General features: G+C 44.7%; 1 protein-coding gene across 5 annotated transcripts in view; it reads right to left on the bottom strand.

The window, feature by feature from the left end:
- Window positions 1-13,534, bottom strand: part of ATXN7L1 (ataxin 7 like 1) — a 240,750-nt gene that overhangs the window by 191,861 nt on the left and 35,355 nt on the right. The window contains exon 2 of one of the 5 annotated variants that reach the window (XM_027123869.1): window positions 3,884-4,001. The exons of the other annotated variants lie outside the window; for them this stretch is intronic. The gene's annotated coding sequence lies outside the window, so the exon portion shown is untranslated. The remainder of the gene's footprint in view (window positions 1-3,883; window positions 4,002-13,534) is intronic. 5 annotated transcript variants of the gene reach the window in all.

Here is a 13,534-nt window from a genome sequence, read left to right on the forward strand (position 1 = left end):
AAGAGGCTCCAGACCAGCGGACAGGAGGCTTGGTGAAGGGACAGGATAATGGGCAGGCTAAAAACAGAGGGATGGAAAATGGCCACACTAAAAGGTGGCCCTCGGTCCCCATCCCCATCTGCTCTCAGAGCACTCTCCCGGCAGGAAAGGGCAGGATTCATCTCTGAGAAAAACAGAATGGGCTTCAAGAAAAGGTCTCCACACATTGAGAACTGAAAATCCTCCAAAGAAACAGTGAGTTTGCAAACGCACTCCCCCTACACAGCAGGCCACCAGTCAAAACCGCCACTGACACACCCAGAACGTGAGCCTCTGTGCTCTTAAATACAAATGACCGAGGATCAGCACGCTTTTGAAGAAAGCCACCAACAGGAAAGAGACTGTGACACCTGCCAAGAACAGAGGAACGTGCGGGCCACACAAGGCGTAGAAGAAAACTTCAGAAAAGCTCTCATTAAATAACATCCTCAGAGAAAAACCAAAACCAGGATGCAACGGTGGGGGAACAATCAAGAACTCTTGGAAATTAAAATTACGATAGGTGAAATAAAAATTTCAATGGAAGGTTTGCAAGATAAAGTACAGTAACTCTCCCACAGAGCAAACAAAAGGCAAATACAAGGTAACAACTGATAGTCTTTGAACCAATAAGATCCAATATCTGACAAATAGAAATTCCAGAACAAGAGAACAGAGTAAATGGGGAGGAGGAAATGATCAAAAGACAATACGAGAACACTTCCAGAACTGAGGAACATGCATTTCCAAATTAAAAGGGCCCACCTGGGCAGCGCCCGCTCAAGGGATAAAAGAAGACCTCCACAGCACATCATCAAGAAATTTCAAATCAAGCGACAAAGAGAGGATCCTAAAAACCTTCAGGGAATAAAACAGGCCACACACGAAGGACTGGTACCTACTATTAAGAGTGACATGAGAACTAGAAGACAATACAAAAATGGCCTTAAACTTTTGACTGACGATTATTTCCAACTTTGAATATTTTACAGCCACCAATTTTTAATCAAGTGCAAGGGCAGATTAAAGACATTTCAATATTTCAAGGCCTCAAAAAACTTACCTTCCATATAGAATCCACTTGGAAGGGGAGATTCTAGCAAACAGGGAGTAAATCAAGTAGGGGGACCAGGCCAGCAGCTACTGGACTTGCCAGGACGATGGGGAAGGGAGGCCCCAGGAGTGCACAGCAGGCTGGGTGTCTAACGGGGCTCCAGAAAATACAGGGGAACTGATGGATCATCTGATGTCTGGCCAGTTGGGAAAACAATACTGATGGAACAGGTCCAACCTCATGGTCAAAATTAAGGATACATATATAGAAAACAATGCAAGTAAAAACCATGAAGCAATCATAAGGACAGGCAAAAACTTATCGACGACAGGAAGTGTAAACACCAGTTTCTAAAACTGATAAACAACGATGTAGCTGATACACATATTTTAAAGACACAGGGAGGTAAGTACTGGGCTCTGCAATGAACAACACAGATGACCGTCACTCTCCACACGCTTACTCTTCATCCTCTGGAAGTAAATACATTTGGATATTTTGGGGGGGGATCTGTTCCTCACTATCTGAACTCCCACTACTTACATCTGAAACCGAGACACCAAATAAACTTAGCTCATATGATGCCCCTCATTTTCTGAACTTGTTATGTGACTAAGGAACTAAATAGATTTAGATACTGGATACTTACATAAGCTTAATGTAACCACAGACACTTAACTGGGAGCTGTGACACAGCTGCGTGGAAGGGATGGGGAAAGGAAAGTGGAGTGGAGGGGTGCGAGGGCCAAGACCCCTGTTCTGTAATTGAAGGTTCACAGAAAATCTCTGAAATACCTAAAACTGATGAATGAAGAAGTACTCACACGACGTGTTTCACAGAGATATAAACCAGAAGAAACAGCTAAGAAGAGTGAAGAGTGGTTTCTTCCAGGGGGACAGGAGGAGTGGATAGAGATGGGGCAAGGGAGTGCTCTTGGATTAAGTTTTTTAGTGTTATTTGGGGTTGAAATTGTGCATGTATTACTTAGAAAAGAAAAAAGCACATTAAAACATTTAGTAAGAACACCAGCCTGGAGACCTGGGTTCTGGCTTGAGGTCTGTCACCAGCTAACTGTGTAATGTTGAGCACAACACTTGTTGAGCTCCTGGCCTTGACTGATTCCCATAAAACAAGAAGTTGGGGTCCTTCCCAACTCTACATTTCCATGACTGCATAATCCTCGTGTACAGATTTAGGTTTTCTCCAAATGGTGGTGGTGTCATCCAAGCTTGCATTCCTGGACCGCAACTAATATTATTCAGCACTCGTGTTAAGAAAACAGCATTTTATTACATTAAAAGAAAAAAAAATACACCCACAGTGGAAGCATTCGGGAAGAACTTGCAATAAAAGAGGCTTGGGGCTTAAGGAGAAACAGAGGAATGTAAGCTGCGGCTATTTTGCAGAGGAGTACGACTTGGAAGAAAACACAGGCTGGTCAAAGAAGAGAACACAACCTGACCACTAGGAAAAAAGAAAGCCACAATAGTCAAAGGGACAAGAAGGGTTAGACCAAACAAGGTCTAAGTTAGATGTAGGGGAGTGAAGGAATAGAACCTGCCCAAGGGACTTATATGAGCAGAGAAGTCTTAAGGGTCAATGATTTTGGCAAAAGCATGCGACTGGAGATGAAAGAGATGAGAAAGATAGAAGTTGTAGTATTTTACCGAGAGATTTAAAAATGCTTTGCCTTTGGAGATAGAGAAGTAGGATGAGTTCCCAAAGTAAGAAATGAGAGAGTGTGACATGGAGGGCAAAGGTTTAAAAAAGGGACCACCTGATCTAAGGGTATCCCGGAAACACAGCATCTCAGAGTGAGGCCGCCCTGGACGTTCATTCCAACCCATGTCTAATGCACCCAGAACAGAAGGAGAGGTTGAAGAGGAAAGGTCAAGGACGCTCTCTCTGCTAGCACAAGTAAGCCCTGGTGATCAAGAGTACAGAGAAAAATCCGGTAGTCAGAGTGGCAGCCATATTTGTTTAAACTGACTTCTCTTGTTGGATTCTGAATCTCTTTCCAAAATAAACAGTGTACTTTCTTCATGTCCAGGCAGTAAAGTTCATTTTTATGTCATTCATTAAACACTGAACCATTCATTAAAAAAATAAACATTTTTACTGAGGTAAAATAAACCATTCATACTTAAGGACATAGTGCTTTTTCATGTCTTTGATAATAGCTAATGTTTGAGTACTTCTAATCCAGTGCCCATTCTAAGAGTGTCACGCAAAATCCCCCGTTTAATTTTTCCGACAACCTTACAAGGTAGCTACGGTAGACCCACAATATCTTATCCCAAACTCTTGGCTCACTGGGCTTCCCAAATCAGAATTTATCAGATTTTAGTAAGGTAACAGGTACATATTAGTTAATATCCCGCCGGAGTCTGGGGCTACATTCTGTAATCAAAACTCGCAGTATTTCTGCAGTGAAACATAGGAATAATCATACTAATCTAGATAAATAAAGAGTATAATAAATAGCCACGTGTCCGTTCTGGTCAGGTTTTGATGCCATAGGAGCGTGCCTCAAACTCTGGGAGAAAACTTTCCGTTTTCAGAGTGTTGGGGTTCCAGAAAGGCAGACCCCACATAATAAGGCAGTGTTATTATCACTATTTGATAGATGATGAGACCGAGGCACACAAAAAAATTATGCAACTCGTCTAAGGTCAGCCAGTAGGTGGTGGGGTCAGCAGTTGACCCCAGGCAGTCTGGTTTCAAACATAGGCTCTTAGGTGCACTGCCATATGGCTTCTCTGTGCATGGCTTACAGTTTAGGATTGGGGTTGGCGGAGGGCATACATTACATTTTCACCATACAGGCAGTCAAGGAACCTGGATCCACATCCCAGCAAAGCCCTGCTGATATGTAAGAGAGCCAGGTGACATCAATGCTGCCCATCCCTGGGCGACAGGGAGACTGACCTGTTAGAAGACCAAGGCTGGCGGTTACATAAGCTGACCGTGAACTAGAAAGACTCAGCACACAGAGCACCTTGGAGAGGACTGTGCTTGCTCTGAATTCCATGGAAAGGTTCAGAGGAGGAGAATACAGAAAAGTCTCAGATGTAATCACGTAAATATGGTCAGTGAGACGAATGAATCTGAATGTGAGACTTGAGAAGATAATGAAGAGAAATAACCACAAGGGCTGTTTATCAAGCACATCCTATATGCCGAATACTGTGCTAAGCACTTCATACACAATATCACGTCTTATCCATTCAACAACCTTTCGAGGGAGGAACATTATTATTCCCATTTTACGGAAGAGGAGGCTGAAGCCAACCTCACACACTTCACAGTTTATCAGAGGCGGAGCCCAAAGGGAGGAAGTAGCTGGTGGGAGGGAAAGCACCGGGTTTAGAAGCTAGAACACTCACCGAAGGAAACAGGTTGTGAACTTCACTGATTTCTACAGGAGAAACACAAGGGTTCTGTTGGCAAGGATATTCGCAGCTTATGAGATGAGAGCTATTTTCTGTGAAGACACTTTTCAAATTATGTCTTCATGGGATAATGCCTTTGACAGAGCAAATGAAAAGAGAATTTAACTACTAGATAAGCAGTCCTATTTGCTTTTTTCACAAGGAAAGATGAGCAAATATGTAGCTTCCGATCTCCAACTTGGAGAAGGCAATCAATATCTTTGACAGGCTCAGTCCTCGACTAGCAAAGTGAAAACAGCCGTTTCCCCATAGAGATAAAGTTCCTAGGGACCCATGTGGAGGAGGGAAGAGAAACACTTGCGGGATTTTGTGATGATTTAATAATTTTAATGAACAGAGATAAAAAAAAAAACAACCCATAAATCCACACTCACTGAGAAATCCACACCACTGCCAGCTTCCCCCTCTTCAGTGTTCACCAAAATTGTAGACTTCAGTGCAAATGATCAAAATGCACTTACCAGAGTAAGGCTATTTCTGCTAGAGGGGAAAACGCTAAAACTTCCTTTCAGAACGGGCCAAAGACAGAATGTTGTTTACATTCCAAGCAAAATCACAGGCACTTAACAACTGATGTTACAATGACCGTACAAGGACCTTCTCTGGAAAGAAGGGATTAAAAAGAAAACATCCAGTTATTACAAACTGCTGCCTGAGGTTGGGGAAGAGACAGCTTTTCTGAAACCTTCCCCACGGGAAGGCTGTGAGGGAGCTGAGACGCCCGCTCTGGTGCCCGGGTTCCCAGGAGGAGGTCATTAGAAGAGTCCTTCTTGCTGAGGTTGCCCCAAGAGCCTCACTCAAATCTGGTGGCTGCAGCCCCACTTTACCGACAAGGAAGAGAAGGCTCCAGAGGTGACGTCACCCGTTCCCGGTCATGCCAAGTATCGGAGGCGGAACCGACACTGAGGTCTGTCCCCACAGCCGGGAACCCTCTGGCAAAGCTGCAGGAGGCGCTGGAGGGACAGCCAGGGGGTCTTCAGCCCTCCTGATCCCACCCCTCAACTTAAGCCGGGGTTCCATTTTATCAGTTTCATGGATCAGGCTTTTGCTGAAGATTGGTTTTGGGAACATGGTCCTATTCTGCAAATAACATCATTGACAACAAAGATGATGCCTGTGAAAACCACAGCCCCGCGCCTGAGGCATGCCTTGAGTTGTGACTCGAAGAGTGTTTTACCTTCTTCTCTCCCACAGCCCCTGCGGGGGGAATGGGGTGTGGGGTGCGACCGGTGGTGACTGTGGAAGAGGATACGATGTCACTGCGTGGGAAATGTTATACATACCTAATGTGTGATTTGGCAACAGAAAGTAACATCTGAGTCATAAAGCAGCCCCGCATCAAAACAGTAAATCAAAAGCAAACAATGTGGGAAAATAAATTCCTGTATTCTTACAGAGGCTGTGTTGGGAGGATTCCCATCCCAGGGCTCTTAGCCCATAAATCAACAAACACGTCCCTTCTCTAAGAGGCAGTGAGAACCAACATTCCCGCCTCCGCACGGGGAAAGGGAATTAGGACAGTGTGTGCCATGCCCGACACGTCCACTGGCCCTGGAGACTGGAGTGGGCTGCGTGACCTGTGATCCCATTTGCGAAGAGTGTTTTATCGTCGACTATTGTAGGGTGAACATTTTAAAGGGCCAGGTTCACAGAGCTGTCCTATTCAGACTTTAGAGACATTTTCAAGTCCAGTGCTTCCCAATCCAGGTTCCCAAGGAGCCCTGGGGTGCCTCAGAAGTATCTCGGGGTTCACCCCAGGGCCACCTGTCCACCCTCCATCAACCAGAAAAGTTCCTCTTTCTGTGTTTTCTACAGAGGGCTCTAAGTAAGGTTTGGATAAGAAATGAGGTGCTCTAGTCTACCCTTCTCATATCATAGATGAGGTGACAGAGTAGAGGCTCAGAGAGGGAAAGTAAGTTGTGCACTGTCACACAGTTGGTTAATGGTCAAGTTCCAGCCTGCCTGCTCAATGCCCTGCCCCTTTCACCACCTTTGTTAGCAGGAAGGATTCTGCTTCAAAGTAACTGAATAAATGTGAATACCATGTAGTCTCACCACTGCAGCAAGAAAGGCTGAAGGCACCTCAGGGCCCATTCAGAAGGTCTCCTAAACAGCTCAGGGAAAATCATGAGGGATTTAGAATGCCTTCAAGAAAGCAACTGCTTGTGGTAATGGCGATTCCAAATTCCCAATTTCCAACTCTGTGGGCTGAGCTGAGAGCAACAGGTGGACAAAATCATTACGTAAGGAACATCTGCCAACATCCATAAAGAGAAGGTTGTGGGCCAGGAAGTATGAAAAATGCCCTGGAAGACATTTGGTTAAATGTGGCAGATGGATCACCATGCTTAACTCTACACTCTCCTGAAGCCCTACTAAAATGACAGTAAATTTAATTTTTAAAAGGCATAAACTATAAGAACAATGTAAATAAGAGAGGAGATAAGAGTCGACCCAAGATGCCAACAAAACTTTGGATGCTGCTGGAGAGCAGTTGGACAAATGGCAAAGGACTTAGTAAACCTCAGCCAGTGAGTGGGATGGGGTGGGAGGCGGATTCAGGCTAATTTGAACCCTAAAGGTCCAGGAAGGTCCAGGATTGGAGGCACAGGCTACCTAGAAAACAGGAGTGAGGGTCAGGCTAAAAACAGGAAGTTTGCTGCAACGTCTGTATAACCTGTTACGCTTTGCCTCCCTCTGGCTAAAGACTGTAGAAATCAAAGAGTTGTTTAAGAAAGGACATGAAATAATAGTACACTAGGCAGGCTTCTCTGTACTAGATAGGTTTCTCTGGTGGTACAGTGGTTAAGAATCCACCTGCCAGGGCTTCCCTGGTGGCGCAGTGGTTGAGAATCTGCCTGCTAATGCAGGGGACACGGGTTCGAGCCCTGGTCTGGGAGGATCCCACATGCCGCGGAGCAACTAGGCCCATGAGTCACAACTACTGAGCCTGCGTGTCTGGAGCCTGTGCTCCGCAACAAGAGAGGCCGCGATAGTGAGAGGCCCGCGCACCGCGATGAAGAGTGGCCCCCGCTTGCCACAACTAGAGAAAGCCCTCGCACAGAAACGAAGACCCAACACAGCAAAAATAAATAAAAAATAAATTAATAAACTCCTACCCCCAACAACTTCTTTAAAAAACAAAAAAAGAATCCACCTACCAATGCAGGGGACACAGGTTCGAGTCCCAGTCCGGGAAGATCCCACATGCCGCGGAGCAACTAAGCCCGTGCGCCACAACTACTGAGCCTGCGCTCTAGAGCCCATGGGCCACAACTACTGCAGCCCACGTGCCACAACTACTGAAGCCCGCGCACCTAGAGCCCGTGCTCTGCAACAAGAGAAGCCACCACAATGAGAAGCCCATGCACCGCAACGAAGAGTAGCCCTGCTCGCCGCAACTAGAGAAAGCCCACACACAGCAACGAAGACCCAATGCAGCCAAAAATGAATAAATAAAATAAATATATATTTTTTAAAAACCAGTACACTAGGCGACTCAGCTGTGAGTAATACTTACACGGTCATAATGATACAAGCCTCCATATTGATTTAGTGAACAACTGCCATGTAACTATATTGGAAGGATGGATGGAGGAGAAGTGCTTGTGTGGAGGACCTATCAAAGAAATAATAACGCCCATGGAATATCTTCCATGAAAGTTATTAGATATTAAACTTAAAAATATCTAGAAATGGCAGGGAAAGCCAGTTATATAAAGTATAGAAGAAAATATCACAAAAAATAGTGAAAAGTATTCTGGAAGTATTTGCATCTGGGGAGTAGAAATCAAGGAAAGGGAGGAGATTGCTGATTTTTCTTGCAAAACGTATGGTACAGTTTGGGTTTTGATAAAAATAAAAATTTGTGATGCTAGGCCAAAGACTTGCTAACCAAAGGAAGAATTTTTACTGACAACACTAAATTGGATTTTTTCTTCTCTGCAGTAACCTCTTTTTTTTTTTAACATCTTTATTGGAGTATAATTGCTTTACAATGGTGTGTTAGTTTCTGCTTTATAACAAAGTGAATCAGTTATACATATACATATGTTCCCATATCTCTTTCCTCTTGCGTCTCCCTCCCTCCCACCCTCCCTATCCAACCCCTCTAGGTGGTCACAAAACACGGAGCTGATCTCCCTGTGCTATGCGGCTGCTTCCCACTAGCTATCTATTTTACGTTTGGTAGTGTATGTATGTCCATGCCTCTCTCTCGCTTTGTCACAGCTTACCCTTCCCCCTCCCCGTATCCTCAAGTCCATTCTCTAGTAGGTCTGTCTTTATTCCCGTCTTACCCCTTGGTCCTTCATGACCTTTTTTTTTCTCTTAGATTCCATATGTATGTATTAGCATATGGTATTTGTTTTTCTCTTTCTGACTTACTTCACTCTGTATGACAGACTCTAGGTCCATCCACCTCACTACAAATATCTCAATTTCGTTTCTTTTTATGGCTGAGTAATATTCCATTGTATATATGTGCCACATCTTCTTTATCCATTCATCCGATGATGGACACTTAGGTTGCTTCCATGTCCTGGCTACTGTAAATAGAGCTGCAGTGAACATTGTGGTACATGACTCTTTTTGAATTATGGTTTTCTCAGGGTATATGCCCAGTAGTGCGATTGCTGGGTCGTATGGTAGTTCTACTTTTAGTTTTTTAAGGAACCTCCATACTGTTCTCCATAGTGGCTGTATCAATTTACATTCCCACCAACAGTGTGAGAGGGTTCCCTTTTCTCCACACCCTCTCCAGCATTTACTGTTTGCAGATTTTCTGATGATGGCCATTTTGACGGTGTGAGGTGATACCTCATGGTAGTTCTGATGTGCACTTCTCTAATGATTAGTGATGTTGAGCATCCTTTCATGTGTTTGTTGGCAATGTGTATATCTTCTTTGGAGAAATGTCTGTTTAGCTCTTCTGCCCATTTTTGGATTGGGTTAGTTTTTTGTTATTCAGTGCAGTAACCTCTTAACTCGTTCCCCGGCTCCAGGGCCAACTTCCGAGCATATTTAGCACATGCTCTGCCAGGGTCATCTTCTGGCAGTTCCATGTGATCACGTCACCCTCGGTTCAAGGCCCATGTGCTAGAAGATGAAACCCACAGCCTGGGCCCAACAGCGTATCCACAGCTTTCTCCTTGGCTTCCCAGCCTGGCCCTGTGCCCCTCCTGGGTGGGTATCCCTGGGCCAGGACCAGTCTGCTCCTGACCCCTTTTCCTGTGGAGGGAGCCAGCCATTCCCTCTGCAGGCAGGTCTCACCTACTGGTCAAGGTCTTCCCCGAGTCCCTCCACCTGACTCTAGGAAAGGATCCTCCTCCTGTCCTGGACAAAGGCCGCCCTGCACGGGGCCACTTTCCTACCCTCAGCACACTGGCTGCGTTTCCATTTCGCTTTTCTAATCATTTAGGCCTCAGCACAAAGGTCAGCTGTAGTTTCCCCCACCCACCCTACCCATGGCACTACCCTTTTGGATTTCTTTCAGAGTAGATTTTACCACCTGGGATTACCTTGTTTACCTATTTATTGTCTGTCTCCCTCCTACGTGGGGCGAGGGCTTTGCCTGTCTTGTTCGCCGTTGTATCCTTAGTGCTGTGCCTGGGGCATAGTAGGTGCTCAATAAATATCTGGTGATGAATGAACGAATGCATGAAGGATTAAAAAAATGCACCCTCTGGTCCTGTTGGACATAACGGGTCCGTGCACTCCTTCTCAGCCCACTCGACACAGAAATCCGTTCCCACTGCTTCACTCTCCTATTGAAGTCGTCCATGGCCTCCAGTCCACTGGTTAATTCTCACCTCTCTCTGCTCCTCAGCAGCATGTGATAGGATCCATCACTTCATCTGGAAACACCAGGAGGCCATACCCTCCGGCTTTTTCCCCTTCCGCACAGCCCCAGCCTCTGATCCAACCTCTCTCTCCTGTATTCACCTGGGTTGTCCAAGGAAGTGTGTGTCCAAACTCACAACGGTAATTACTAGCCCACAATACCTTTTATGCAATTCTGAAATCCAAAAGCCCTAAACCCAAGTTTCTACATAACTTTGGTGCCAAAACTTATTTCAGGATGACACCAGATCCCAACTGACGTGAGGCAGTTTCTAGTCTTTATTTATCTACTGAAGTGTGAACATTATAACTTGTTGTAGACATACCTGTGTGTTTGATTACAGGTGATGGCTCAGATCTCAATGGGAGCGTTAATTGATTATCTTTCTAAAATCTGAATAGAGCTGAATTCTGAAACCCATCTGCCCCGAAGGGGGTTGCATATGGTCCTGCACCATCTGGTCACCGATGACTCTCGCAGAAGCAGTTCTGGCCACCCCTACCCCACGCTCATCCAGCCCCTGCCTGCTTGACTCTCAAGGGTCTGAAAGGTGAAGCTTGCAACCTGCACTCAGCGTGTCCAAAACAGAACTCCTGACTTCTCTCCTTCCCATGGGTTCACCAGTCTCAGTTATGCCCCCATCACGCACCCCAGCTGCTTGGACCAAGAAACTAAGAATCATCCTGAATCTCTCTCTCCACCCCTCAGTCCTGCCTTTAATGACTGAGGAGGTCGGGTCAGCTCCAAGGTATCCTGGATGTGCCCACTGCCAACCACATTCACCGCTACCCCCAGGGTAAGCCTCCCTGCTGGCCTCCCTTCCACCTTGACACCACTAGAGCTGATTCTCCACAGAGCAGATAGAGCTTTAAAAAACTGAAGTCAGATCAAGTCATTCCCTTGATTACAACCCTCCAAAGGCTTCTCTTAACACTAGAATAAAATCTTAACTCCTGCATAGCCTACAAGGCCCTCCATGGCTGGGCTCCTGCCTCGCACTCTGACTTACCTCCTATTATACTCCATCTTACTCAGTTTCCTTCAGCCATGTAGCTGCCCTCCTTCCCTGCCCCAGGACCTTTGCACCTGATAATCCCTCTCCCCCAGACTCTTACCTGTTTCTCTCCTCACATCATTCAGTTCTCTGACCAAATATCATCCCCTGCCACTCACAGCCCATCATTCACTCTCCACCTCCTTGCTGCGTTATCTTTGGTTTACTGACTCTGTCCCCTAGTAGACTGTAAGGTCCATAAGGCTGGGAGTTTTGCAGCTTTGTGAGCCACTGACTTGCCTGTATTTAAGGCATAGCCTGGCACATACTACATGATCAATAAATACCTGTCGAAGAGAAGAATGAATAAATGTGCGCATTGTATACCATCTGGAAAATAAAGAACCTAATGAAGATAATAAAATCATCCCTAGAATCCTGCTGCATAGATACAAACTTATCCATACACAAGTATGTGTGTTTAACAACAACAAAAAATAACCAACATAATTGGTAATGTTCTATACATCTTGATAGGGATTTGAGTATGCATTTGCCAAAATTCAATAATTGTACACTTAAGGTTTGTATATTTCACTGTGTGCAAATTTTCCCTCCAATGAAAAAAATTATAAACAAATATTGAACACTAGTTAATGGTATGCACGCCGAAGTACTGACAGGAACGTGTACTGATGTCTGCAACTTACTTTAAAATGCATAAAAAAATAAGATGACTTATTGAATGGGCAGAAGGAAGATAGATACGTATCTATCATATATCAAATATATATTTATCATATATATGATAAAGCAAATATAATAAAATGTTAACTGTAGAACTAGTAGTAGTTCTAAGGGAGAGTTCACTGCAAAATTCTTTCAATTAGGCTGTATGTTTGAAAGTTTTCATAATAAAATGTTGGGAAAAAATAATTCGGGAACATACTGATTACAGTTTGTATCCTCCGTGGTTCACTGAATATTTGATTGTATTTTCTCATATCATTACTGTCTTTGAAAGCATGGTTTCAAATGGCTGTGCAGGATGCCACTGGATAGATGAACCACAACTTACTGAGCCAGTCTCCCATCTTTGGACAGGCAGACCATCTTCAGTTTTTAACTTTTATCAATAATAGAGTAATGAAAAGCCTTGTCTATACATCTGTGTGCATAAGTATGTTTATTTACTCACTGTACACTCCCAGAGGCGCAATCACTAGGGTCAAATGTCATAACATTTTAGAATCCTCATACAGATATGCTGCCCACTGCCTTCTTGAAAGGTAGCCATTGAATAGGGATATTCTTATTATCTGGTGAGTCTGTAGATTTCTTAAGGGAGAGGAATGGTTCTACTCTGTGCCTACCACTAAGCCTAGCACGGTGTAGGCACGGGGGAAAATACCTCAGATTACATCAAAAGAACATATGACCAGAACTAATTCTGCTGTATCTTGGAGAAAAACGGTGAAAGATACTTTTCTTTATGGAAAATCTGAGGCTGCCTGGCGAGGAAAGGGCTGCAGACAGAAGGCAAGGACTGAGGTCTCCCTGAGACCCATGATGTCACCAGGAACCTAAGACCAATTTTTCCGGGGTTAAAGCAAGTCTCTGGGACTCACTGAAGAAATTATGTTTCAATCAAACAATGGAACGTTCTGTGGCCTTTAAACAGAGTGAGTCCAAGCCATATGAACTCTGGTGGGAAGATGATTAGGCTGGATGCTAAGGGGAGCAGTGAGCCAGATGCAGAATAGAGGGAGGGGCCGCATCCTCAGGGCTGTGCGGGGCGGGGGAGGTCGACTTCTTTACTCCGTGCCCCTCTGGACAGTGGGTTGTTGTTGGTTTTTTAAACAATTATAACTTTCAAAAAAAGGTAGTTCCCAGAGGTAAGGGGGACGAAGTTGGTGGGGACTGTTCTTCGAGGCCACTGTTTGGATTTAGTATGTCAGTGTTCTGGCTAAGACTTCAGTATTCTAGCACTTCAGTCTTAAAATTTACCAGAGAAGAAGTCCTCACCTTACAAACCGGCTTTGTTCCACAAGTTCCTGTGTAAGCTCTTGTTTGGAACCTGGGATATATTTCCCGCTAAGATGGAGGCAGTTCTATTCTGGTGGGCAAGGTCTGTTCTGAGCATTCATAAAATCAAAACAGATCTGATCTTCAT

The sequence above is a fragment of the Aethalodelphis obliquidens genome, unplaced genomic scaffold, assembly GCF_003676395.1.
Source record: "Aethalodelphis obliquidens isolate GAN/ISIS:26980383/991018 unplaced genomic scaffold, ASM367639v1 scaffold27, whole genome shotgun sequence".
In the NCBI taxonomy this organism is placed as follows: Eukaryota; Metazoa; Chordata; class Mammalia; order Artiodactyla; family Delphinidae; genus Aethalodelphis; species Aethalodelphis obliquidens.